Source organism: Argiope bruennichi, chromosome 4 (assembly GCF_947563725.1).
Source record: "Argiope bruennichi chromosome 4, qqArgBrue1.1, whole genome shotgun sequence".
Classification (NCBI taxonomy): Eukaryota; Metazoa; Arthropoda; class Arachnida; order Araneae; family Araneidae; genus Argiope; species Argiope bruennichi.
Genome location: NC_079154.1, coordinates 62,754,789 through 62,780,991, shown reverse-complemented (window position 1 = coordinate 62,780,991; position 26,203 = coordinate 62,754,789). Strand labels below are relative to the sequence as shown.

The window sequence follows — 26,203 nt, the reverse complement described above, 5'->3', positions numbered from 1 at the left end:
TTCTTTTTTTTCTTTTTCTAGGTATAACATGAACTTTTTAATGTAAGTATAGCATTTTTATAGCTTTGAGTTGTAAATTCTTTCAAAGAATTTTAATATATATTTTGCTATAATTTGGTATTTAGAAGAAACTACTAATCTTTTAAGGATATTTAAGAATTGTTGCAATTAAATGAGAATAAGAATTATTTAATTGCAGGAATTATTCGGTTTGAAGTTCAAAATGTTTTAAATACTAACTGCCTTTAGCAGCTAGCTTATTCGCCCGGGATATTGACTTGTCTGACTCTTCAGTTATTTTTAAAGGATGCATTTGTCTAAAATTTCGCCTTATTATTTTATAGGAGTGAAAAATATGAATTTGATGGAATTAGTCTGTTACAAATTACTACAAGTGTAAATTTAGAAGTATATGTATAACGAAATAAAAGCAGTAATGAAAATACTACTTTAGAATTTATACCAAAAGAAAGCAATTTTTTTCTTCATTTTAGCAATTAAAAAAACAATGGAATAATTTTATAGAACTAGTTTAAATTCATCATAACGTTAAAAACATTACTGTAGACTGCGTACCAAATTTTAAAATAAAATATCAAAAATTTGCTTAATTTTTAATTAACTTCCATTTTGATTATTTTTAGAAAAGTTGATAGTGACGTTTCTCTCTTATCTTGGAGTACTATATTTCATCAATTTAGGATAATAAATAGAAAACGGTTAAATTATTTTTTTAAAAGGACGCAATAGCAAATAGCAGTCACAAAGGATGCAATAGTAGTTCCAATAACTAAATCTCAAAACTCAACTGTCACAATGAACTCTTCCTCCGTAAGGGGAGAGACAGTTACAAACGTTACGTTATGGACCTGCTAAGTGTTGTCGAGTGCAGGCACCTGTTTGGTTCCAGGTGTGGCATTCTATGCAACAAACATTACGAATAACCTTCCACCTTTGATTTTGTATTCAGAGTAGGGATGATAACGTAGAATTTACCCCATAGAACAATGTAAAGATATCAAATACGCCATTTTTATATTTCTTTATTTCTTTTTTTTATCGGATCTTTTTTTTTTAATCGGAATAATAATATTAATCGTTCTAACAAGTTTGAGTAGAAAAACGGAAAAGAAAATAAAAGATAAGAAAAAAGATAAAAATTTATATTGGAAATCAGTAAGTAGTTGTAATGTTTATGAAATGCATTTCACGTTATTAGCTATACATCCTTCCTTGGACAGTTTGCATTTTTATTGTTGTTGGCTTTTATCTGCAGAAGCATAATAAACTGATAATAGTCTTTTTTTTTTTTTTTTGAGTTGATGAAATAAAAAGCTCCGTTTGCTGATAATAAGATGTAGGTAAATTTTTTTTTCGTTCGTTCATTTCATAAAATTTATGATTATGTATAACAATCACAAATATTTGTGAGGAAACGGAAATTATTAAATGATTTTTGATAAAGATTTCTGTGGATAACTTTAAACTAGATGGAGAAATTGGTAAACATAAATAGAACAATAAATTAGAAAAGAAATGAGATGCTGTAAATCAATAGTAGTGATGGTTCATCCATTGTTGCTGCAGAATACAATACCACAAATAAATCTAAGCATTATTTAGTTATTTTTTGGCTTTTAATCGTATATGGTTGTATTCCCGTATGTAGTACTTAATCGAAAATAATAGTAATAAAAACGATGAAACAAAAAGAAAATGAATCAAAAAGTAGATATACTATACAAATTGGGAGTTGCTCATCGGACAGTCCTCAAAAATATCAGCTGCATAGTAGTGAAGCGTGACTTAAGAAGCCGAAAATTGAAATTTGCCCAAATCGAATTCAGTGATGGTTCGTCTGTTCAGGATGCAGTCCATGTTTGATGCCAGCCAACTTTGGAATTCGCTCCTTTCCCCTCCACGCTTCCATGGAAAACTCACGTTCGCTCTCCTGATTTGTTCACTTTTGCTCGCTTTTTTTCATTCTTTAATAGTTAGTTATGTGTAATTTAAGTATTATTCCACTTACATAGAAATTCACCAGCTTCATGTACTTTTATTTGAAGTCACTCATCTAACAAAGAGAAGTTGTCTATCTTCTATAATACAATCTCAATTAAAAATAATAATTGCAATTAAATGTGTTGGATGGTTTAGAAATATAGCTGTTTTTAAAAAATTGCATTGTTTTTTTTTGCAATATTGTTTTTTTTTTTGTGCCATCAAGTCGTTACTAAGCAAGAGTATAATTGTGCGGTAATCCTTCTATTACAAAAAGAAATATAAAAACAAAATTTACGCTTATATTCAAAATTCAGTAAAATGCTCAACTTGCTGAATAACGGAAGAAATAAATATTTGAATGAAATTTAGTATATATGCAGAGTTATATGAAAGAAAACATTAAATCAAACAGCAAACAATCCTATCAAACAATCAGAAGTAATCATGAAGATAATCATTAGGTAAGGCACGTCTGTGCAGAAAAAGTTCAAAATCTAAGCTTAACATCTAAGCTAAGCTTAAAAAGATTAATAAGTATGGGATATGATTTCCTCAAATAAAAGTTCAGCTGTGGCAACTTTGCATTTGAAACAAATTCATACGATGTATTGTTGTCCTTTGATACACATTCACTTACTTTTAAATCCATTGCTCATTATCCTATGCTAGCTATAGTGCTTTGTCAATACAAACCGGAAATGGGCCGTTAGACGTCATATTCTGCTGCTATGACTCATATGATGTGACTTCATGGAAAATCCCACTCCTGTGACCCTGTAGTTTCAGCTAATATTTCTCTATTGCCTTGGAGCGTTTCGGACAGGGGGTAATAGGAGTTAGATCTAGGAAAATTTATCAATCTATCTACACGTCATCTGCTTGGCAATTCAAATAAATGGAGGATTTGTAGATGCTTGACGATAATTTAATCAGTTGTTCTAGTATAAAGGAAGATAAAAAAAATGATTACTGTTGTGATTAATTTAATTTCAATTTGATAGTAAATTGGAGAAAATTTAAAAATTAAGGGAACTTAAGAAAAAAAACAATGAAAGTAGGAATAAAGAAAATGGCATCACACTTCAAAAAATATCTATTGTTGAATACACACCCAAGTTTTATTTCAGAGAATTCTAAAAGCACTTATAAATTTCAATTTTTAAAAAAGTCGTCTCTAGCTAAATTAAATTAATATAGATTGTTTGGCAAAATCCCAATGTACTTAGAATGGAAGAATTTTATTTTTATGCATGTGGTTTTAGATTCGAGTTATATGTAATCTATAATAATTTGAATAACTGAAATGCATTTCTTATCCAAACTGAATTAAATAAATTAATACAAGTAACAGCATAAAACATCGATAGTTAAAAGATTAATATGCTTATATTATTAAATATTGAAATAATATTTAATAATATATTATTTCAATACTTGAAATAATAGAAACTTGGAGTTCAAAATAAAAATCGTAAACGCTTGAGGAACTGAAAACAATACGATAAGGAAATGAAAGCACAATGAATATTGAACAATAAAATATATCATAAGTAAAAAGATTCTTAAACACTCATTAAAGACTTTATATATTAAATATGCATGCAATTAAAATTCAAATTTATTTCGAGTATCTCCTTCAGTGCTTCATAAGTTAGCAATTGTTTTTCCTTCTTCATTTCAGAGGTTTTTAGTTAAAAAAAATTATTATTATTTCTACAATAATGAAGGTATGTTCGTTCTTTTTAATTTTCTTTCATTTCTCTCTCTCTCTCTCTCTCTTTCTCTCTTTCTCTTCTCTTCTTTTTTTTTTTTTTTTTTTTTTGAATAAATTTCAGAAATTCACTTGAATAGGAGTGGAATTACCTTCTGCAAGGCGCTTATGGCAAGACCGTACCTGGAATTTTTGTTCCAAGAGTGCCGAATATTTTCTTATCTTGGGAGCGACACATTTATTATGGATTAAAAACGGCAAAATCTAGCTTTTTTATCTTCTAAAATGGGCCCCTGACGACCGACCACCTGTGCACAATAATCTATCCTATGTTGCAATATCCTTGAACAAAGAGGCCCGCAGCTTGGAGAATTTTCTATTCTGAGAGATGTATCATTTGATTTCTCACAACAATGCAAACCTGGCATAAAGAAAATTCATTAAGTATTTTCTATTCATAAATGTAAATGATTAATTCCTATGATAGAAAAGCATTTCCATCTTATTAATTAAGATGTCAATTCTTTCTACTAGTTACGAGTTTTTCAGAAATAAACTAATGTTGTTTGCGTTGGATATTTGCCTAATCTTTCCATTCTCTTTGATGTGGAGAAGAGAGGATACAATTAATATTCCGACTGAATTTATAGTCTACTGTGTTGACAGTTTCCGCTTTCTTTCCTCTTAGCTCTTTATTTTTTCTTATTAACGAAGAGAAAGTATTACCATAATAAACTGAGTTTTAAGATTGTGAGGAATCTCCAATGTTTATACAATGTAATTAAAAACAATATTCAAAAATTTTGGTAAACATTGAAAAATAATTTTAAAAATGGTTTTTCCCCCTCGTTATATAGTAGGAATAAAAATCATTTTTTGGCGTTGAATAAAATCAGAAGCGCCAGTTTAAAAAACAGTGTTCCAATATATTAAGAAAAAAGTTAATTTATATTACTTCTAGAAGATTTTTTATAATATCCAAATGAGAATTATTGTTGATACAGCCAAAAGGCAAAATCATTTTTGACCTCACATCAAAAATGGCACCCTTGCGCAAAAACTAAAGGAGGGAGGAAGTAGAAACCTTCTAAAGTTTTTTAAGTTTTGTGTAGGGAATTAAATGTCGTTAGATATTTGTAATTTATCATACCTTTTTGTTGTTGTTTATAATGGCACTTGCCATGGACAAGCTCGCTGATTGTCAGCGATCTTAAGTCAAGGGAGCGTCTCTTGTTTCAGTAGGGCCAAGAGTACGTCTTAGCTACTCACGCGTCACATTCGCTTGCACAACCCCTTTTTACAGGGGGGGGGGCACATTTTCACATCTCACAGATAGAACAGATGCAGAACAACCATGCCCAAACCGGGACTCGAATCCAGGACGCCCGGATCACAGGGAAGGCGCGCTACCCCTGTGCCAGGACACCGGCTATCATAACTTTTTCAAGAAGTAATTTAATAACTGTTATATACATTCATAAAACATTTCAGTCACCGGAAAAATATTGCTGGTAAAATTTTTGACATGAAGCTGCATCAGTAAATAGAATTCGGAACTTTTAACAGTCCCAAGTTAAACCTAAAAGTTGATTATTAATTTTAAAAGAATATGATATTGCCATTTAAAAATAGCAAAGTTCCTGATTTATATATACCAAAATCCGCAAATTAGTTTCTTAACATTGAATTTAAGAAACTATGAAAGTAAAAAAAAAAAATAATACTAAGCAAATAACCTTTTCTATATAATTGTTATGATGAGATTGAAAAATAAATGTCCATATAATAGAAATAACGATATTTTCTTAACTTCAACCTCAGATGCTCTAGATATTGTAGGAAAAAAAAAAAAAAAAAGAAAAGAAAAGAAAGGAGAAAGTGACTTAAATGGGTTAAAATGAATTAAAGAATCGAAATCGAACTGTCCCAGGAAGTATTTGTTGGTTTAACGTTTCTCTGAGTGTTTATTTATTTAAAATTGATATTATTGATTGTTTAACCTATATTTAAAGGGGATTGACAATAACCAAAGGGATTACATTGTACTATTGCATTATATATTGTAACAGTGAAATTATATTCTATACATATTAAATGTTTAAAAGTAGAGTCTTCCAGAAGTCAATATTTTTAAGTTTAATCTAGTTAAACTTTTAAAGCAATTTTTTTTAGTGCGAATCGTTTATTTATAAATGAAAAAAAAAGGAACAACGTAGAAAATTTAATTCTCATTTGGAACTAGACAAAATCAAGCATCGAGATTGTTCTATTTCTGGAATTTTGATCTTTTTAGTTTTACTAAAGTAAACAGATTTCTTAATCTTAATCCGGGGCCTTCTAAAACTTGGCTCTGGATTAAGATTAAAATTCGGCCATACTAACTGCAAGATGGTGACTTAAGAAAAAAAGATTTAATTAAAAAAATCAACAATGAAATTGCTAGTTATAAAAATTTTAAAGGAAATACAGTAAGAATTAACAGTAATACAGAAAGAATTAATACAGTAAGATAAAATATTTGATTTATTTTCATTAATAAATCATGGCTAATTATAAATACATCCACAGATTACACATTAAAATTTTGGGAAGAGAAAAACATTGTAATTAAATAACAAAAGAATTTCTACTTCATTAAATTTTATTGACAATTTCAATTCAGAGCCGGGAAGCATATCTCGTAAACAGGGTGACGAGATAAGGAAAGGAGTTGTGGATGTCAAAGTTCATTCATCTAATTCTGTCTGAGGTCTTCCATGAGGATGAATAGTTTGTTTTCGGGAGTTTCCATGCTTTTCATAAGTTGGTTGGTGTACTTACTACTGCTCTTTATTCCTGAAATGTACAAATATTCCTAAATGTACAAATACACCGATTATTCTTTTTACGAGTTTGTTTCCGTTGATCAAACGTTCATTGTCTCTTCGTCTTTTTGCTTTAAAGGAGACTTGCCTAAAAGAGTCTTTTTTTTCTTCGGGCAAATGGGTGTGTGTAGGGGGGGGGGAGATCACAAATTCACTTTAACGGTAATTAATTCAATATGCAATCATGTTTTCGCCTGAATCATTATTTTCCAAACTTTGTGTGACTTTCTTTAATGTTAAAAAAATATACGAATAAAATATTGTAACATACAAAATTCTCTTCTCGTTCGATATTTATTTTTAAATATTAAATCGGGAATATCAGTTGAGTCAATAAATTTTTTAAAACCCCCAAAAGCTAATTTTCTACATGATTCATCATTAATTTTTAAAGAATGACATGCAATTTAATTAAATATTTCAAGATTTCAAGTGGCATCAGTTCGCTAATAAATAAAAGGATTTAAAATATCTTTATTATTTTCATTGAATAAAAATAGCAAGACTAAAGATTAAATTTATTCTTATTATTATTTAAAGTTTATCTGTGAATTTTCATATATATTTAAAAAAAGATGATATATAAAGTTTATTTAGGTTGAAGTGTTTTATATGCTTTAATATAAATATTATAGATTATTTTATGCTTTATATATATATGTGCGTGTGTGTTATAATTAGCTGGTTTTTCAATAAAAAAATTAAATTCTTCACAAAACAAACTTCAGAAAATCCTCGGCTCACTTGGATTCATCTCAAAAGGAAATTATGTTGCAGGATTTGCGCATAACAATGGAAGCAAAGATTTAATTAATAAAGAGATAACTATTTAATTAACTATTGTGAACTTTCAATAAAATCTTCCTTATAGTTCGTAGTATTTGCGAACAATATTTGAAAAAAAAACCTATCAATTATTAGTTTAGATTTATACGGTGTGGGGGGGATTGGTTTTTTTAGTTCTATTTATATAAATTAAATATTCTAATTAACGTTTTTAAAAATAGGAACTAATTCATCTCTTTTAAATATAAGCTGTTTGCTAATAAATAACACTTGGGACATTTAATTTAAAACTTAATCTGAGACAAATTAAAATTCAGATCTGTGCCAGTTAATTCAAAGCCATTTGTCACCTTATTTCAACAAACGTAAAATCACGGAAACATCTACATTTTTTAAACAGTTTTTTCACCGATGAAACTCTTCCTCATAAACGAATGTTTAGTTCCTGGAATACTAGCCTTTATTAAAGTACGAGTGAGAAAAATACAGTTAATGCTCATAAAAACATGGATTTTTTTTCCCACACATTGAGGATTATTTTCCTCGTAAAACAAATGCAATAAACATCATTTCATTATTTTTAAAAAAACAACATGGCATAATTGTGCGTTTTAATAATTTCATGCACGAGCTGACAGTCACTGGCATTTGAGCAAACAACAGCTTGTCTAGGACGAAGGAAAGAGAGAGATGCGGTAGTTTATTTGAATACCATGAATACAAATCATTCCGATAATTTCAGCTCCACGTGCAGGAAAAGAAAGCAGGGTAAGACTCGTTCCGCCCTAACCCGGAGCAGACACGTGGAGATCTCCGGTTCACATGAGTTCACATTTTATCATGAGCCACATTCTTTCCCCCACGGACAAGACGAACGATAAAGTGTCCGAATCCGTTCCACTGATTTCTATTTTTTTTCCCACCCTCGTCATCTTATTACTTTATTCGTTTTCGCGTTATCTGTTTTTAAAATTTAGGGGTTGAAGAAACAGGTGTGATAATAAAATGAGTTTGGAATGATTCGGTTTAGACAGGAGAATTTTATTGCTATCTCAGAAACATGTTTTTTTCTATATGTATTTTTGGCAGGCACTGGCAAAAACGTTTATTTTCTACATGTATTTTTAACAAGTATTTGAGGTTTTCAAATGGTTTTATTTTGAGCAGATCCCAAAAATTTATAAAGTTTTGTTTCAGATTCATCTCTCTTTAGAAACAAATATGTTTAACTTATACATCTTGATAAATAATTTTTGATATTATTTATTAAGATGCATAATGAATAAAATATGAAAAAGATTTTCCCAAGTCCTAAAACTGTGTTAAAAGGCTTTTGGAAATAATAATAATAATAATAAAAAATAAAAAAAACTGCCCTCGCAGCTGTATTGCAGATTCTTTAACTTGTGAATGCAAAAATATTTTATAAATGACCTCGATTTTTAAAAAAAAAATCTCGGTAGCAGAATTTATAAATTATAGATTCTTTTTGAAACTGCAGGTCGTGAAAAATCTCTCAAGGCTCTATTTCAGAATTTTTCTTTCTCATGTATGATGTATCCAAAGAGAAAATATTGTAATCGTTAAAAAATTTGAACTCGAGATTTTAACGAAACTCCATGTTTCAGACTTTCCTGAATTCGAAAAGCTCTTTTTGGAACTATATCTGTTTGTCTATCCGTCTGTAAATACAGTAACTCAAAAAGGTTTAAGCTAGAAGATGAAATTTGGTATTAACATGCGGGAGTTGTCTCCGTAAAATTTTCTCGCATATTCTTTGTTATCCCAGTGAAACGTCTTGCATGGCATTGGCGTACTATAGTTTCGAAATATTAATCTTTGGAAGGAATACAGTATTTTTACCGAATTTATCGTGTAATCCTTGGCGAGTTATTTAGCGATTAATCCCTGCCATACGGTTAATAGTATCCGGAAATCAAATTTGTGTTTTTGATGGGTTTTTTTTTTCAACAAGAAACAAATATTTGACACAGAACTACAATTGTAGTCACAAAATCCCATGCCAAATTTGATATATTTAAGTCAAACGGGGACGTTAATATAACAAGGAGCCTTAAGATAAAGGATCAACTGGATTATTAATATATTTTTTTATAATTCTTATTAATAAATTTTATTATTTCTTTTTTCAGTTTTGTAATCTTTAAAAAACCCCGTTTGTTTTCATTTTTAAATTTACTGATTAAAAATGGAAGTCTGAAAAACTTTACATTAATATTTTGTAAATTCTTTAATACGAATAATTCTTACGTAAATTCTTTAATCATCGACGTATTAGTTACAACATATAGAGATAAATGTTACTTAGTTGTACCAAATTTTGAATAAAAATTTTTTGGATGATAAGAATGTGTATCTCTGTAATATTTTTCAAAATTTAATTAATTAAAAGTAAACAAAACTTTAGAGCTTTTTCGCGATAACTTCTTTAAATATTGTCAAACAAAAATGCTTTTTATATCATCTTAAAGCTCATAAGTTTATCTTTTCAATGATATCTAATTAAAGTAGAATTTTTTTTTAATTTTAATAAATATTTAAAAATAATTTTAAGTAAATTTCGCAATAATTTTCATTCTTGAAATTCATATCGTTATCATTATTTTCATCAAAATTTCAATTACATATTTTGTCAAATTGAGTAAATTGCATATTGTCAAAATTTGAGTTAAAAAACGAATTTGCTTCTTGGTAATAAATTCAGTATTAGTTTTTATTACCTTTTTGAAAAAACATTATGTGCATTAAGTTAAACGAATTATTTTTAATCACTTAATTTTGAAAATAAAAGAATACTTATGCTCTCCGTTTTGTACAAATGCATTTCCTACACAATTAAGAACCACTCAGATCACTCACAAAAAATAAAATAGCAAAATATATACTCTTATTAGTTTTTAAATGTCAAAATTTAGACGACTGAATTTTCATATCGTCCTCCGATAGTTTAAGTCATAGTTTATTTAATATATTATTTTGACATTAATATTTTTAACAAATCCATTATTTTACAATCAGAAAAAGCTGAATTATGAAGCTTTGAGTTTTATTACTTTAAGACTCTCTGTCACCATTCACCTTGAGATAATGCCGAGGCCATTGGAATGTTCTAAAATAATGATATTCAGAACTGGCCGATTTCAGTTATGGAACAACGAACATTATTTAAAATTTTTTTTGGAGTGTTAAGAATATTTTACTAAATGTAATTAATAGGACCGAGAGACTGTGCACAAATTTAAACAAGGAAGTTTCTTCAGAATCGTTTTCAGCTATTAATTTAAACAGGGGTAAATACTATTGTTTATATTTTTAAAGCATTTCTTAAACTGGAAATATATACCTACTTCTGACTACTAAGAGGTTAATTATTAAGCAACGATTAGAGTATGTACGTTACTTAAAATTTAAAATAAAACTTAAACTTAAAAAAAATAATCAAAGTAATTCTCTCCTCCCTTCCTTTTTGTGTGTTTCTTTCGTTATTCTTTGTTCGTTGACCTTTTAATGTGACTCTTTTTTTCATTCCAAAAACTAAATAATATTTCCGAAATACAGTTAAAATGAGAGCCGAAAGTTTATTATAACGTACCAGGGGTGCCTATGTAAGTGCAAGACCACCTGTAGTTGTAAAATGGAGTCTCTGCTGGAATCTCTGCTTTTTCAAACTTCATTAACCATCGGAAGAAGCATAAACAACTCATTAAACTTCCTCCCGAAAATTCAAAGCACTTTTATTAATAAAAAGTGTTTTATTAGGCTATAAAGATTTTTTTTTATTTAGAAATAAAGTTTATCTAATAGAAAAATAGATTTTTTTAATAAACCTGATGTTAAAATATTTTTTGAGATAAAAGAAGCCATAAAATTTGATTTTCGATAAACAGCGGTTATCTTCTATATTTACACAAAACGGAACGTTTTATGATGAGTTTTGTATTGTAGCGATGAGAGTTCCAATATACATTTTCTGTGCATCAGATTTTGCTTATCTGGCTCTTTATGTTTTGTAATTATCGAATTCACTTGTATTCGAACAGCCGGACAGACAGATTGAATGAATTTTGTTTAAAATTTGGTAGAAATCTACGAATTTAATCTGAAGTCCACATGCCAATTTCCATGCATCTAAGTCACAGCATTTTTTTTTCTTTGTCTCAGACAGACAGTTGGACGGATCGACAGATAGACAAACATATTGCCAAAAATATGGTTTTGCAAGGTCTTAAAGGTGGAGATTCGTCTAAATCTCAAGCTTGAATTTTTTTGGAGATTACAAATTTTTTGATATTTTATATAAAACGATTGTATACCAAATTTCATCCTTCTAGCTTCGTTGTGTTTTCCAGTTCTCCTGTTTGCGAGCAAACAAAGAGCAAAAATGTTTTTTCCTGATTCAAGTCTGCAACTTGAAAATTCATATAAAAAAAAATCGTGTTTTTTTTTTACTGTCTTTATTAATGACAGTGCTTTTTCTTTCTATACTACATAACAACAAAATATTAATCAAACATTTATTAATGGCAAGTAAAAGGAAATTTCATTAAAAATGATTATTCCAAGAATATTAATGGAATCTTATAACTCAGGATCCTTCTGTTATTATCATTATTTTTGCTTGCATTTATTAGACTCTGAAATTGAAAGGCTCTTTGAGAAACTTCTCTCTCGCACCTGGTGTCATGGCCCTTAAACGAAGAAGCCCTATATTATACTTAATTATTATTAATATTATTCTTTTTAAGACTGTTGAATTCGTAGTAATATTGTTCATCAAAATGCATTTCCCATTTAAATGCACTTTCCTATCGTGAAACCTTAAAAATAAACTGTCTATTCAGTGAGTGTACTGTTTCTCTAAGCGCGGGGCCTCCCTTTCGAGACGCATTGGGCCCCACGTGTAAGGCCTACTTCTCCGGCATCCCAGCCTAGCTGCGCACATTACCGTGACAACAGGATGCAGTACCTGTACTCCGCCGCAGTCGGAGAAATAAAAAAAAATAAACAATAATCAAAGAGTGCTCGTGTGTGCATTGACGTCGGCACACGAATCACGTGATCTCGTTCGATAACCGGCCCCGGAGGCATGTCCTCCCCAATTTAGTGAGCGCGAGCACTGTGCACCGATGCACGATCTGCGCATCCGCCCCGATGGTACCTTTGCGCTTTCGGCCTTATCTTTAAAACGCAGCCATTTTTAATGAATTTCATTTCAAAAAGGAAAGACCATTCTGTTTTGAAGGGGGTTACGATTTCTATTTTGCAACTATTACGTACTATTGTTCCCTTACAAGCGTTCGATTACAGCATTCGGAATGAGATTACTGTAATCAGAATTTGTTTTAGTAAGAGCAGGGATTGATGAAATTTCATATTTTCGAAACATTTTTGTGCTACAAATTCTGCTTTTGTTTAAATTCAAAACATGATTTTTTTAATGCTATTGAGATCTACTTGTTTCTTTCTAAAGCATTACAAAAATGCTTTTCTAAATTATGCGAAAAAAACATGCTTTTTTTTAATAACTAAGAAAAAAATAATTCTAATAATTTTCTAAAAAAAAATTTCTATGTACATACTAATACATCCTCCGATACTTTAAAATAAAATTCAACAAATATCATGTTTAAAAAGTAACATGGTAATATCTGAAAAAACTCTTTACGTCAATACTGAAATTTGTGTAACAATATATTTTAAAAAATCAATTTTTGTTGTTCTTACAAAAAAAAGAAGAAAAAAGAGTAATTATTGCTTTTATGTACAAAAAAAAAGAAAAAAAAAAAGAGCAATTTTTGTTTTTATGATAAAAATAACGTACAACAAGCCATTTAAAATTAAGAATCCATTACTTCGCAATACTTGCTCTTAACGTTAAGAATTATTCTTTTGTTATTTGAAATATTTTGTATTTTATTTATCTTGCTTTACATTTTCTTTGGTTATATAAGTCTACTTTTTACGTAAGAATGTTAATCACGTTTCTAGGATTTTTTGTTAGTTTTTAAATTTTTTCTAATTCATTCAATATCTATTTTATTTGCATTTAAATATGCTTTTTATGCTTGATTATATAATTAGAATAAATTTAATATATTCTTAAAAAATATTTTTTCTAAAAATTTACTCTATATTTAGTTAACTTTACTGACATTATATATGAGATTACTTTTTACTTGTTTTGAATAAACTATTTAGTTAAGCAACAATTAATTTAAATAATTTTTATGCTTTAAAAAAGTTAGTAAACGGTACGATGAAGGGTGAAACATTTTCCTTTAAGTTTGTACAATTCTGTCTTTAAAATACCATGATTTTTACATGGAAACTTGCATAATATAATTAAAGGACAATTGTCTTTTTCTTCCGGATTCTAACAGGGAAAATTGAGCAGTAGCACATTCCTCCCCCCGGTCAGGTATAAAATGTAAACATAATATCACAGCAGAACGTATATTGTTATGAGGATAAGAGCATGTGTACAGTATGCACAGTAAAATATTTGATTCCATAGTTGAAAAACATGCTTAGTTATATTTTTTATGTGACTGCGCCATATGATGCGATTGTATTAAATGCCTTTTTAAAATGTTATTTGGAAAATTTAATCTTAATTGTTATGGAATTTGGTACGTTTGCCTTCTTGCAGCACAAATTGCCCGAAGTTTCAATAATTTTTTTTTAATAATTACGTATTTTTTAACATATAAAGCAAAATTCTCTAACGTTGCTTCTCTAAATCGCTCCTTTTATAATATTTAAAATATTATATCATTTTGTAACTTTTCTTTTATTGATCAGAAAATTAATTATAATGGTTTATAAGGTATTAAAAATTTCTAATTGTGTTATAAAGCATTATAATATTTTTCAAACACAAAGTAATAAAAATTTCTATACTATATATGCATATTTTTATATTATATATCTTTAATTAATTCGGCTTCCTTCATATTTGTCACCAAAGAGGAAACTTTAGGCCAGCTTCAGTTATTTGTAACGAAAGAGAAAACCAAACGCCATCTTCAGTTATTTTTAACCAAAAAGGAAACCCCAGGCCAGTTTCAGTAGAGAGAAACTCAATGACCATCACAGCAGATAATGATGCGGATGTTGTGATCTGTTCAAAATAGCCCCTGTTACGCTCTATGTACAGCTTCCTCTCTATGGAGGTACGTCCCGTTATTGGTGGCAGTCTTGTTAACTATGCAATACTATCATTAATAGTTCCTTCCAGGTAAGTGAAAGTTTCATAAAGATGAGATTTCGTTATTGAATTTCATCTTTATTTCTGCTTTCAAATTTTGCCCACGTGTCTGTTTTGAATGACAATATACTATTTTGGTATATATCCAAATCTTAATTATCAGTTAATTAATTAGTTAATTAAAGTTTTGCCCAGTTTTAAAGTGAATTTGAGAGAAGAATGCTTACGCGATTTTATAATATGAGTAAAGCTTCGCAATCATGATTTTATTAATATTATTAAATATTAATTCAAAATTCATCTTATAAATAAAAGATTAAAAAAAAATAATTTTTTTTTTTTGCTTTTTAGCGTAATAATGAATGTGTTTAAGTATAGAGTGCAGAGCCAGGAATTAATATTTTTTAAATCTAAAATAATAGTGTCTCTTTCTGAAATAAAATATGTTAGAATTAAGAGATAAAAATCATCAGAATCCAAGAATCACCAGAAAAAAAAATCAGCAGAGAACAGTTATGATAAAATTTGCAGCAGACAAACCGTATTGTATCAAATCTGTCCAGCCCAAATTATATTTATTAAAAACAAACTTAATAATTAGTAATAATGTTGGAATTGATTAACAACATCAATTAAAAATTAATTAATTAATATGATAGACAGTAATATGTTTCGAACAGTATTCATTTGTGTACATATAAATATGACATAGTATTCAAATGACACGTCTAGCTACATATCAATGCAACTGTGAGAAGAGTTATTAAAAACAGATTATTCCGATGTTGATAAAAGACACTACCGGGTCGAAAAAGGTAATCCATTTTATAATATCACATTATGATTTGAAGTAAAAATATGAAAATAAATAGCAAGCAAAAATGTTTAGGGGCTGTAAAAAGTAAGGAAGTGTGATGCTTATATAAGTGCAAATTTTGTCACTCCCCACCACCACCACCTCTCGGTTTGCGAAATGGGGAGTGAAAAATATGCATATTTATTTTGTTTAGTCCAATTATGTCAAATTTTATCTCATCAGATAAAGAAAGTCAATTCAATCATCACGATTAGACTCTGAAAAGAATTCTGCCCATCAAATCATATTACCTCTATATTTTGTGTTGACGGTTGTTTCTTCTGCAATATCGCAATGCGCATTCCGGCGGTGATATTGTGTCAACGCCTTTCACTAGTCTAGATTGCATTATTACAAGCGCTTTTATCAGTGTGATTACGTTATTAAAATCCTTTATGTAGTAGTTTAATGTTTCGTGTCTCTTTTATAAGTGTAATAATCCTAAAATTTCTTTCTTCTTCTTTCTTATTTCAAAATTTATAATAACTTAAAATTTAAATTCTGTTTCTTTCTGGTTTTATGTACACCTATTTCAAATGAATGATTTCTTTTAACGTCTCCTTTTTTCTTTCTATTTGATGCAAATAATAATGAGGGGGAAAAAAGCTAACAAAAAGTTTTCTTATCTTTCCAGTTTCTTCTTTCATTTGATAATTAGAAAAGTAATAAGCATTGGGGAGGGGAGGGGTTCAACTCATGTGACGTCACAATAACTGATAATGTTTAGATGACAAACGTATATTATTTAAACAGAATTTTACCATTTGGTTGAAAATGTGTCTGTTATCGGCCTTGCGTTTTTTAACATTTTGCTTAACTTTTTTAAGTTGAAAAATGCTTTATTGTTCACCTTTTGGGTTTTATGATGCGAAAGGAAAAAATAAAACAATGGTTGATAATCACAAACGACTTCGACCCGCACTGAGACACAAGGAAAAATTTGAATGTTGGAACGTCGCTTCAGCATAGATAGGAACTATAGTAAAATCCTAAGGGCCATCACCAGCCACGGTACAACCCTTCCTGAAGGAGACACGTCCCGTCATGGGTAGGGGCGTAGTCAATCTTAGATCATTTTTGTGCGCATAAGGCGATAAAAACCAACCATCATGTAGGAAGCTTCTCATCTTCATATCTAATCTTAATCCTCTGGTGGGGAGGGCAATGTTTGATACCTAAACGTTATTCCAGTATTAATTAGTTTATAAGAAATAAAATAATCCAAAATTATTTAAATAAAACTAACTAAATCTATCACAATTTCAGAAAAAAGATTCTAATGTAATTAGTAAATGTTTTGCATTTTTAAAAGCGGTAACTTATGTCAAAAAAACACATAAAAAAGCTCTGTATATAGTTTAATTACATTTTTGTTCCATTTAAAAGCATCAAAGGGCTATTCTTGAACAGATTCATGATTTTGAACAGTGGTCAGATGACAAAGATTTGCATTTTTTTTTTTTTTTCATTAGATGTCGTCTTCATCATATCTTGCCGCATCACCAGAAGGATACTTCACCCGGACGGATTTAACATTCTTCAGGTCTGCTTACACAGGGGTACTTCGTTAGAATCGGATATCGTACATTGAATCTTCATGTACGATACTTTGCCGCTAGACCATAATGGCAGTAGAATCTATTATGTTAGAAGTTTGAAAATTCATGCAGGAAGTTTCTTGTATAGATGTCATTTTCATCTTCTTATATTTATATTTCAAAGCAAAACAATTATTTATTGTTTTAAATCATGCCATTTGTTATCGTTTTTTATTATAAAATAAAATTGAAAAATTTATGAATTAAGATCTGGATAATAAGCAATTTGAATATCAATTTAATGCATAATATTGCAACGGTAAAAAAAAAAAAAAAATCTCTTCAAAAATCTCTTTAAAAAATATTGAATCTCGAGATTTAAAAAAAATATATATATATATATATATTTTAACTCCAATTTTAATGAAAAATGTTGAAATATATTAAATTTGGTCTATGCCTCTTTAAAAACGTCCACAGATTTGTGTCCGTACCGGTTTAGAATGTGAAGACTGGTCCACTACGGTTCAAAACTAAGAGATTCAAAGAAAATAAAAATCACAGACTTTTTAAATGGAACAGTAATCAATCAAATCAGCAGAGTGTTAAAAGAATAATTTATTTAGTCTTCAACAAAACAGACTACAGAGGAACTAACATTGTACAAACATTTCCTTATTATATTTTAAAAATTTATTTAATTGTAACGAGATGCTGCTATGAGGATATTCTTTTAATAATTTTTACTATAACCGAAAAAATACAATTAAAAGGAAAAAAAATGTGACAGTAGAACAGATTCAGATAACACACAGAGTGTTTATTCCCTTAATTTCATAATTTCTAGATTTCTGGGCTGTATTTTTTTATTCTTATTTAAATTTTGTATTAAAACAAATATATTATCTGAAGACTAATTAGGTGGCTTTTATTACAGAAAATGGAGCATTCTTGAGTTTTGATAGCTTATATGCTGTGCAGACAATCAATTATTATTAATTCTCACTAAACAAAATTTGACTGGCGAAGATTTGACCTAGAAAATCTTTCTCAAGACGACATTGAATAAGACTTAATGTGTCGTTGAACTGCAAGAAAGTTAATCATCTATATGATTTTTCAACCCTCTTACTTCCAAATATTATCATCAACAAAAGGAAGAAAAAAAAAAATCCCACAAAATAGAATATTTAATTGAAACCAAAAATTAGTCTGTATTTACAAAAGCGCACAAAATTTTTATTGAGAAAATTAAATTAATTAGGTTATAATTTGAATTCATATTGCGAGACAAGCTTTGTAAAGCCTTTTAAAAGTAATTGTGTTAATATCTAACTTCTAAGGACTAAGATTTGCTCTTTCCATGTCAATTTTTAACACTTTCATCTTCACTTCAAAAATCCTTTTCCTATGAAGTGTTTTCATCAATTACTAATCAATTTTTTCTGATCACATCCGACCTATGAAAAAAAAATATCTGAGGAAATTCTCTTTGGTGGATTTCTCATCTGCCTTTGAATTTAAGTAAATGACCGAATATAATATTTCTTATTTATAAGTCCTTTGTCAGAATTCCATTCACATTCTTTGTTAGATTTTGTCATTTTTTTTAAAGAAGAATATTCGATTTTTTAAAATTTCTATATTGAAAGACATGTTCTGTAAGTTGAGGTTCTTTGTAGAAAGCTTTCGATATTGTTTCTCTTGTTTACAGATATATTACACTCAGGATAAGAAATATTTGAAATATCCAATAAGCATATTTATTATATTATCCAGTTGGATACTAGGTTGGTTGTAAATAACGATCCAGGGAATATTTGTGAATCAGATTTGTATTGATCTTTCATCAGAAGTGTTCAAACACACTTCATAAAAAAATTAAAATGTTTTAGACAAAAGTAAAAACTAGAAAAATTGAAATGCATGCCTAATTCAGTCTCTTACGATAAACAAATGGTTCATTGATAATCATATAATGTCTGATATCTTACTTAAAATATTTCCTTTTTCTTTCAGCTATTATGATATGAGTGAGACACATCAGGGGGATGATCTCAAATTTCTTCAAAATAATCCATTGTGATGTCAGTGTTTATAGTCGTGCCTTGCATAGCACAACAATATTCTCATTCATTGATTTTGTTCATGCTTATCAACAAATTTCTTTCCTTAAAATTAACATCTCCAGAAACGTTATAACAATCTTTTTTGGACAAAGAGAAATTCAGCAAATGGTTAAGAGAGAAGAAATGCAAGGGAAAGATTTCTGCAATTTATGATTACTGAGTTTATTCATTTAAACTTCATATTTCCCACTTAGATATAATTCTTGTTTCTTCTAAAGAAGAAATATCCAAGACTAATTTACAAGCATATTTGACTAGATGAATGAACATTAATCTCTGAAGATATGATGTTCGATGTTCTTAAAACAAAATTCCTGCAATACAAAAATTCATCAGATAGAAAGCTTAGTTCAAAAATAAAGGACGTTTGAAAATTTCACAGAGCTTCAATTAGGTATTAAATTAGGTAATTTAGGTATTTCACATACTTCAGTTAGCGATTGTCGATTCAGAATGAGTAATTTCTATTATAGTCTCATTCTAATTTGTGCAGTAATTTTTGTCAACAAATATTACTGCACAAATTAAAAGGGCCAAAAAGAAAGCAACATGAAATCTCTTACTTTTGCTAAATCAATTATATATTTTTTCATTCCTTCCATAGATTTTATTAAAAATTTCAGACGACCTGAAGGCTTTCTTTAGTATTTCATATTAAAAAACAATTTTGCAAAACAACCGGATTATTGTTTACAATTGTCCGAATATAGCTCTTACCCATAACTTTAAGAGTTTCTATTTTTGCCTTCTCATATACGAAGTAAAGAAAGAGAAAATTTTATAAATAAAAGAAAAAAATTATTTGAGATTTTGATAACTCTGCCTTTTTTTTTTAATTACCTGAATTCGAAATTATTTTTAGTTTTATTTGTTTGTTAGTACGTATATGAGGTCAGTAACCTAAAAAGGGGGATAAAATTTAGTATGCAGATTTTTATACCAAAATTGTAAGTACTTGTCAGATTTTAGATCCATTATCTATCTACGTTTGTTTGTCTGTCCGTTCCGTGTGCACCTGGTCACGATCTGAGTAGGGTATTATGTTAGAAATGGGAAAGATCTTGATTAGGGGAGCCACAGAATTCATTAAGCAGCATCAGGTTAATGACTATCAATTTGTTTTGCATTACTTTTAACGCTTAGGGGATATCTTTTCTGTACTAAATACTAATTTCAGTAGCAAGATCTAAAATATCTTTATGTTTTCCTTGTATCGCAGGAAATCCTACGTTGTTTGTCAGTTGTGTATACTTGCAATCATGTTTTCGCTCGGGGAAAATTATTAGACTTCGGTGATGAGTACTGCATTTTAATAATATCTAATTTGTTTGTTTCAGAATCGGCGATGTTGTTGACACACTAACCTGTATTTAAAAAAACTTATTTTGTGGACTTGAAATTATTTGCCATAAAGAACCAATACAAGAAATGCGCTCAACTACCGTCTTCTGATTTTGAGAATCTGCTGAAGAAAATTGAATTCCACATTTCCAAACGAGATACGTATTTACACACTTCATATTCCGCTCAAAGCAGGTAAGCAGTTATGCTTTTTGTATTAGTCTGTATATCGAAATCACAAGTTTTCTTTCTGTATCCTTGTCACGAGTTCATTTATTTAAATATATTTTCAAGGTTAACAGTAAAACTTCGATGTATTGCCTCTGGCGATCCATATAGCAGCTTTCAATACCTGTTTAGGATTCATAGCAGGCTGTTGAAGGTACAATACTCGAATAGCATTTAACGTACATTACAACGATATATTATGATAATAGATTTAATTATTCACTATTTAATTTTCTGAAATATGTGTTTTAACTCCTTCACGTTAAACTATATTTTTTAAAATTCTTATTTTACGTAATTAGTTGAAAATATGACTTTAAATTCTTTATTGCAAAACATATAGGGTTAACATTTTTTTATTTCTTGGGATCTAGTTGAGCGAAAGAAAGGCAGGAGAAGAGTAGTCATTATTCTTGTTGAAAATGAAATCGCTTAATATTTTTTTAAATATCAATTTTACTGCGAAGTAGCCCATCATTATGTTATTTAAAAGTAATTTAAATAATATATTGTATGTAAATTGTTATATTGTTTAAAATAATTAAAATTGGAAATTTATCCAATTCAAATTATATTGCTTATCAGTACATAAATACCATTCTTAAATAATTCAAAAAATTATATGAAACAGTACAAAGTATAATTTATGTTCAAAGGTTTTCCTTAATTCAGTGGAAAAATTTTGCGAAACATTTATCTCTATTTCCAAGCAGAAAAGAATAAAATAAGACTTGAGTATATTTTTATGGAGAAAAGGATGTTAAGTGACTGTGTTTGTGATCTAGTCACCACCCATCCAGTCATGTGTTTGGGATCTATCTTTCTCTACTAATAAAAAGGATGAATATGTGTCTGTTGACGCTCCACAGGCTAGACCGTTTGATCTAGAGATACAAAAATTTGCATATACTTTAAAAAGTGGGCATAAGATTGTTTTTTTTTTTTTTGAAATTTTGTTTGATTAAAAATTATGTAAGATTTTGGTGTTTTCTCTCGATAACTCCATAAATATGGCAGCACCAAAACGATTTTTTTCATCATCTTAAAATGTAAACTTGCAGGAGTGGTCTCCTCAAAAATGTAAAATCCCAGAGAACGCCTTGAATGGTATTGGCGTACAATAGTTACGAAATATTAACCTCTGGTATGAATTTAGCATTTTTACTGAATCTATTGTGTAATCCTTGGCGAATTATCCTTGGCCTGCAGTGAAAAGTATTCGATAATCGAATTTACTTTTTAGTTGCGTTTTTTCAATCTGATTCAATTAAAAATGTGATACATAACTTCAATTATAGTCACAAATATGATATAGTATTGAAATCGCTGCGTTTTTGCGTTATCACGTGTGCATGCATCTGAAAGTACAGATCAACCCCTTGTTGAATTTGGCTCAAAATTTCATAGGTGTCTACACTATAGATGCTAAATCTGTATGATTAAATTTATTTATCTAGCTAGTTTCATTTTATATTTATTTGTTAGCTTATATTCTGACAGCCGGACGGACAGGCTTCCTCTAAGCAGTACTTGCTCGAAATTTGAAAGATATCCACAAATTTAGTATAAAGACCATCTACCAAATTTCATGCGTCTACCGTCATCTGAACGCGGTTATGAGTTATCTTTGTCACAGACAGATATACATTTTCCAAAAATATGTTTTTCGAACTTAGGAAGAAATAAAACTTGGAGACGCATCAAAATCTCTAGTCTATCTATAATTCGTTTACGAGAACATAAAAATTATCTTTTCATGGGCACTAATATTTTACCGGATAATATATTTTTTTCTACTTGTTATCAATAATTCATTTCATTGTTTGAGCAAAATTGTTCCTTGTTGCACCCAGTATTTCATGGTGGCATTTCTTTCCAATTGTTAATAATAATCGAAATGTGACCATTCGGCTTATTTTTCGAAGTTGAGTTTTGCTCTTCATAAAATTTTTTGAACTTTATTGTGTTTACAATTAAAGTTTAATTTTAAAATCAGACAATGGTGAAAATTTTTGAAAGTATGCCTATTTTTTAATAGGTGTTTTTTCTCTTTGATATTATTGGAAATATAAAGAAACATATATACAATTAGTGAAATGCATGCACAATGAAAGAATGGTATGCGGCTTTTGAAAACTTTGAAGACAAAAATTATTTAAAGGGAGACTGGTCGTCAAAAGTAGCTAGCATTGATTTTATTTCTGCTTAAAATATGCTTTTAATAAAACTTTTGTATACAGTGGTAATTCTAGTTAACATTTTGCTTCAGAAGTAAAGAATGAGGAAATTTTTTTTTTATATTTCGCATATTTTTAAACATTTTTATGTTGTCGCTCTTTTTTGGCTTGACGTTTTGCTTTCTTATTGTAATATGCTGATTTATTTTATTGAATCAGATTTTTTTATCTATTAAATAAGCTTCTGATATATACGTAAGTAAGAAATATACTCAGTACTACTTACAAAGTTTCAATGTTGAATGATTTTTTTTTTTCTATTCTCATATTTTTTTACATACGTGCTTTGTTTCAGCAAACATGTTTACTAGAATAGTTGAAATTAGAAAACTTCCTACTCAAAATTAAACTTCAAAATGATAGAAGTTGAAGGATAAACATCTATCATTAAAGCTTCTAAAATAATACGTTACATGACTAAAAATTTAAATTTAACAATACTTTGCTGAAAGTGCTATTAAGACTAAATACATACAAAAGATTCAATTGAAATTCTACGTCATCAATAAACTCGGTGAATTAGATGATTGAAAAATATAGCCAGTTGATAATAAAAACACAAAGATTTGTGATCATGTTATTGTTCCTTGAACTCATTGTACGAAGACTGGTCGGTAAATGAGCATGTCACACTCTATAAACCGAAGGTATATAGGTAAACACCATTGATGTCTGTAGAATCGCTTTTATAATGATTCCTTTGTTCAGAAGTATTGTGGTGATAGCGTGTGATGAACAGTAATTATTCCAAATTCTTTTCAAAATACATGTCTAAAATGGATGTTTCATAGCGCCGGCTGTTCATCAGGATAAATACATCCGGTTTATAATATATATATATATCTTTTCAATAAAAAACTTCTATAAAATTCTTTCAATAATAAATTCTTATTTCTAGAATTTTGCCTTTAAATATGAAGAATAAATGCAAAAATATTTGCTCCAAGGAGCCTCTTTTCATTGGTACTCGGGCCCTCTGTATTCTCTCGCTACGCCACTGTTTGGTGCTATTCATTGAAACAGATTAACTAATCTCTAAAGGGATGATCAAAGCATTAATTTCTCATATAAGTATTACAGAGAAAGTATTGTAATCGTCAAAAAATTCGAACTGTCTAAAATTGATTCTCGAGAATTTGACGAATCTTGATGTTTTAAACTGCTTGTGTTCGGAAAACTCATTTTTGGAAAGTGTCCCTTGTCTATATGTGGAAAAGATAACTCAAAAAACTCTTTGAGCCAGACGGATGAAATTTGGTATACGGTCTTAGCAACCAATTTGTAGATTTTTATCAAATTTTGAGCGAACTCCGTTAAGTGGAAGTTTGTATGTTCAGCTGTTCGAATATAAGCTAAAACGACAATACCAAACAAAAAAAAAAGCTGGATCCACAAAATTCGATGCATAGATTTAATATCTTTGGCGTAGACACCTATCAAATTTTGTGGCAATGAGGGGTTGATCATCTGTCGGTCTGTGCTTTCAGAAACATGTAAACGCAATAACTTAAATACATCAAATTTGGTATGGGGTTTTGTGTGTACAAGTGAAAGTTTTTGTCAAATCTTAGTTTCAATCCTTTGGGAAAAACGCGTCTAAACATAAATTCGATTTTTGGATACTATTATCAGTATACCAGAGATTAATTACCAAAGATGACATGATGAATTAAGTAAATGACAAATTCAAACCAAAGTTTAATATTTTGAAATTATTATAAGCCAATGCCATGTAAGGCGTTCTCATGGATAACACCTTTAATAGAGGGTATGCCAGAAAGTTTCACGCTGATATTAGATTTTGGAAGCAAAGGAATTGTGTATATCCTTGAAAGTGTAAATGTCTATATTCTAAAAATGGATTTAAGAAAGTGAAAAGATATCGAAGAAGAAAAAGAAAAGAAAAAAAAGCCCCCCCCCCTTTTTTTTATTTTAAAAATTGCGCAAAGAAAAGGATATGCTGATAAAATTTTAATAAGTGTGGCTAGAAATTATTCATATTTTTGCTAACATTAAAAAAAAATACTTTTTTCTCCTTGGGAACAAAGATTTTTCTTTTATTTTCTTTAAAATAAATTTTTGAATAGGTAGCGTTGAAAGGAAACCATCGACCTTGTGAGTGTTAATATTATAAATGAAACAAAAAATGCTGTTTAAAAAAGATATGATGTTTAGATATGAAAGTTAGAAATTTTGCGAATTACAATCATAAAATTTTTCTGAAAGGATGCATTACACAAAATCTTCAAAACTTTCCGAAGCGTTTGATGGTACATGAGATTGTTCTGAATTACTTGATAAAGATGACTCAGATCGATAGGAAATGTCGGGATGAAGCTTTTCTTGTTGCTGTTGCGAAAAAGGTGGGGCATACATGAAGGAAAAAGGACCACTTTCTGCTGGATTTGACCAGTGCAAGGAGTGCTGATAACTAGTAGATGGACAATCAAACATTCCTTTATCAGCTTTCATAAGTATATCAAAGATAGCATGTTGGATTGTTTTCTGTGTTTCTGGAGTGTATTTCTGCACTTTTGCAGCTACATAAGTAAAAAATGAGTCTATTTCGTCAGGTTGAGATACTGTTTGCAATTTCTTTTCTGCAGTCTGCAACATATTAAATGCTATTTTCATCATTGACGAACTAATATCTCCATCTACCTTCGTTCGCTTAGTTAGTCTGGGAGATGAAAATGACGATGGTGTCTCTCGTTCTCTATGTGTTGTCGCTTGTTCCCTACGCGTTGTCGTTTCATTCCTATGTATTGCCACTTGTTCGCTAGGTGTTATCTCTTGTACCCTCTGTGATGCTTCTTCTTCTGTCTGTGTTATTTCTTGTTTTATTTGTTCTGGAGGTATGACTCCTTCATCGATTTCAGTTTCAATTCCGATCATATCATTCTTTTCCTGTAATTGTATACACCAATCCATAAAATACTACATATGAAATATTTTCTATTTTTTAAAGTTTTTATAAATGGTTACAATATTAACATTTGGTTAGATTTGGTTATACATGGTTATTAAACATTTGGTTATAAATGGTTAGGACAATATTAACATTTTGTCAGCCATAATGAATTAGGTTTCTATTAGTTTCGTAACTTTCATTTGGTTATCAGAATAATTATAAATGCCAAATATCTGCTTAAATATAATTATGAATTTGAATGCCGCGTAATCACGAGTCATAATAAATGAATGTACAAAATATTTTCAAAATTCACTAAAATAAAAATTATTTACCTATATTATGTATGATTTAGTTAAAAGTATGTTAA

General features: G+C 29.2%; 1 long non-coding RNA gene across 1 annotated transcript; it reads left to right on the top strand.

Annotated features, from left to right (window-relative positions):
• The first annotated feature begins 14,422 nt into the window (after positions 1-14,422).
• Positions 14,423-20,648, top strand: LOC129966895 (uncharacterized). Its single transcript, XR_008784307.1, has 3 exons — positions 14,423-14,623; positions 16,922-16,992; positions 20,454-20,648. It is a non-coding gene; the product is annotated as an uncharacterized LOC129966895 (long non-coding RNA).
• The last annotated feature ends 5,555 nt before the right edge of the window (positions 20,649-26,203 follow it).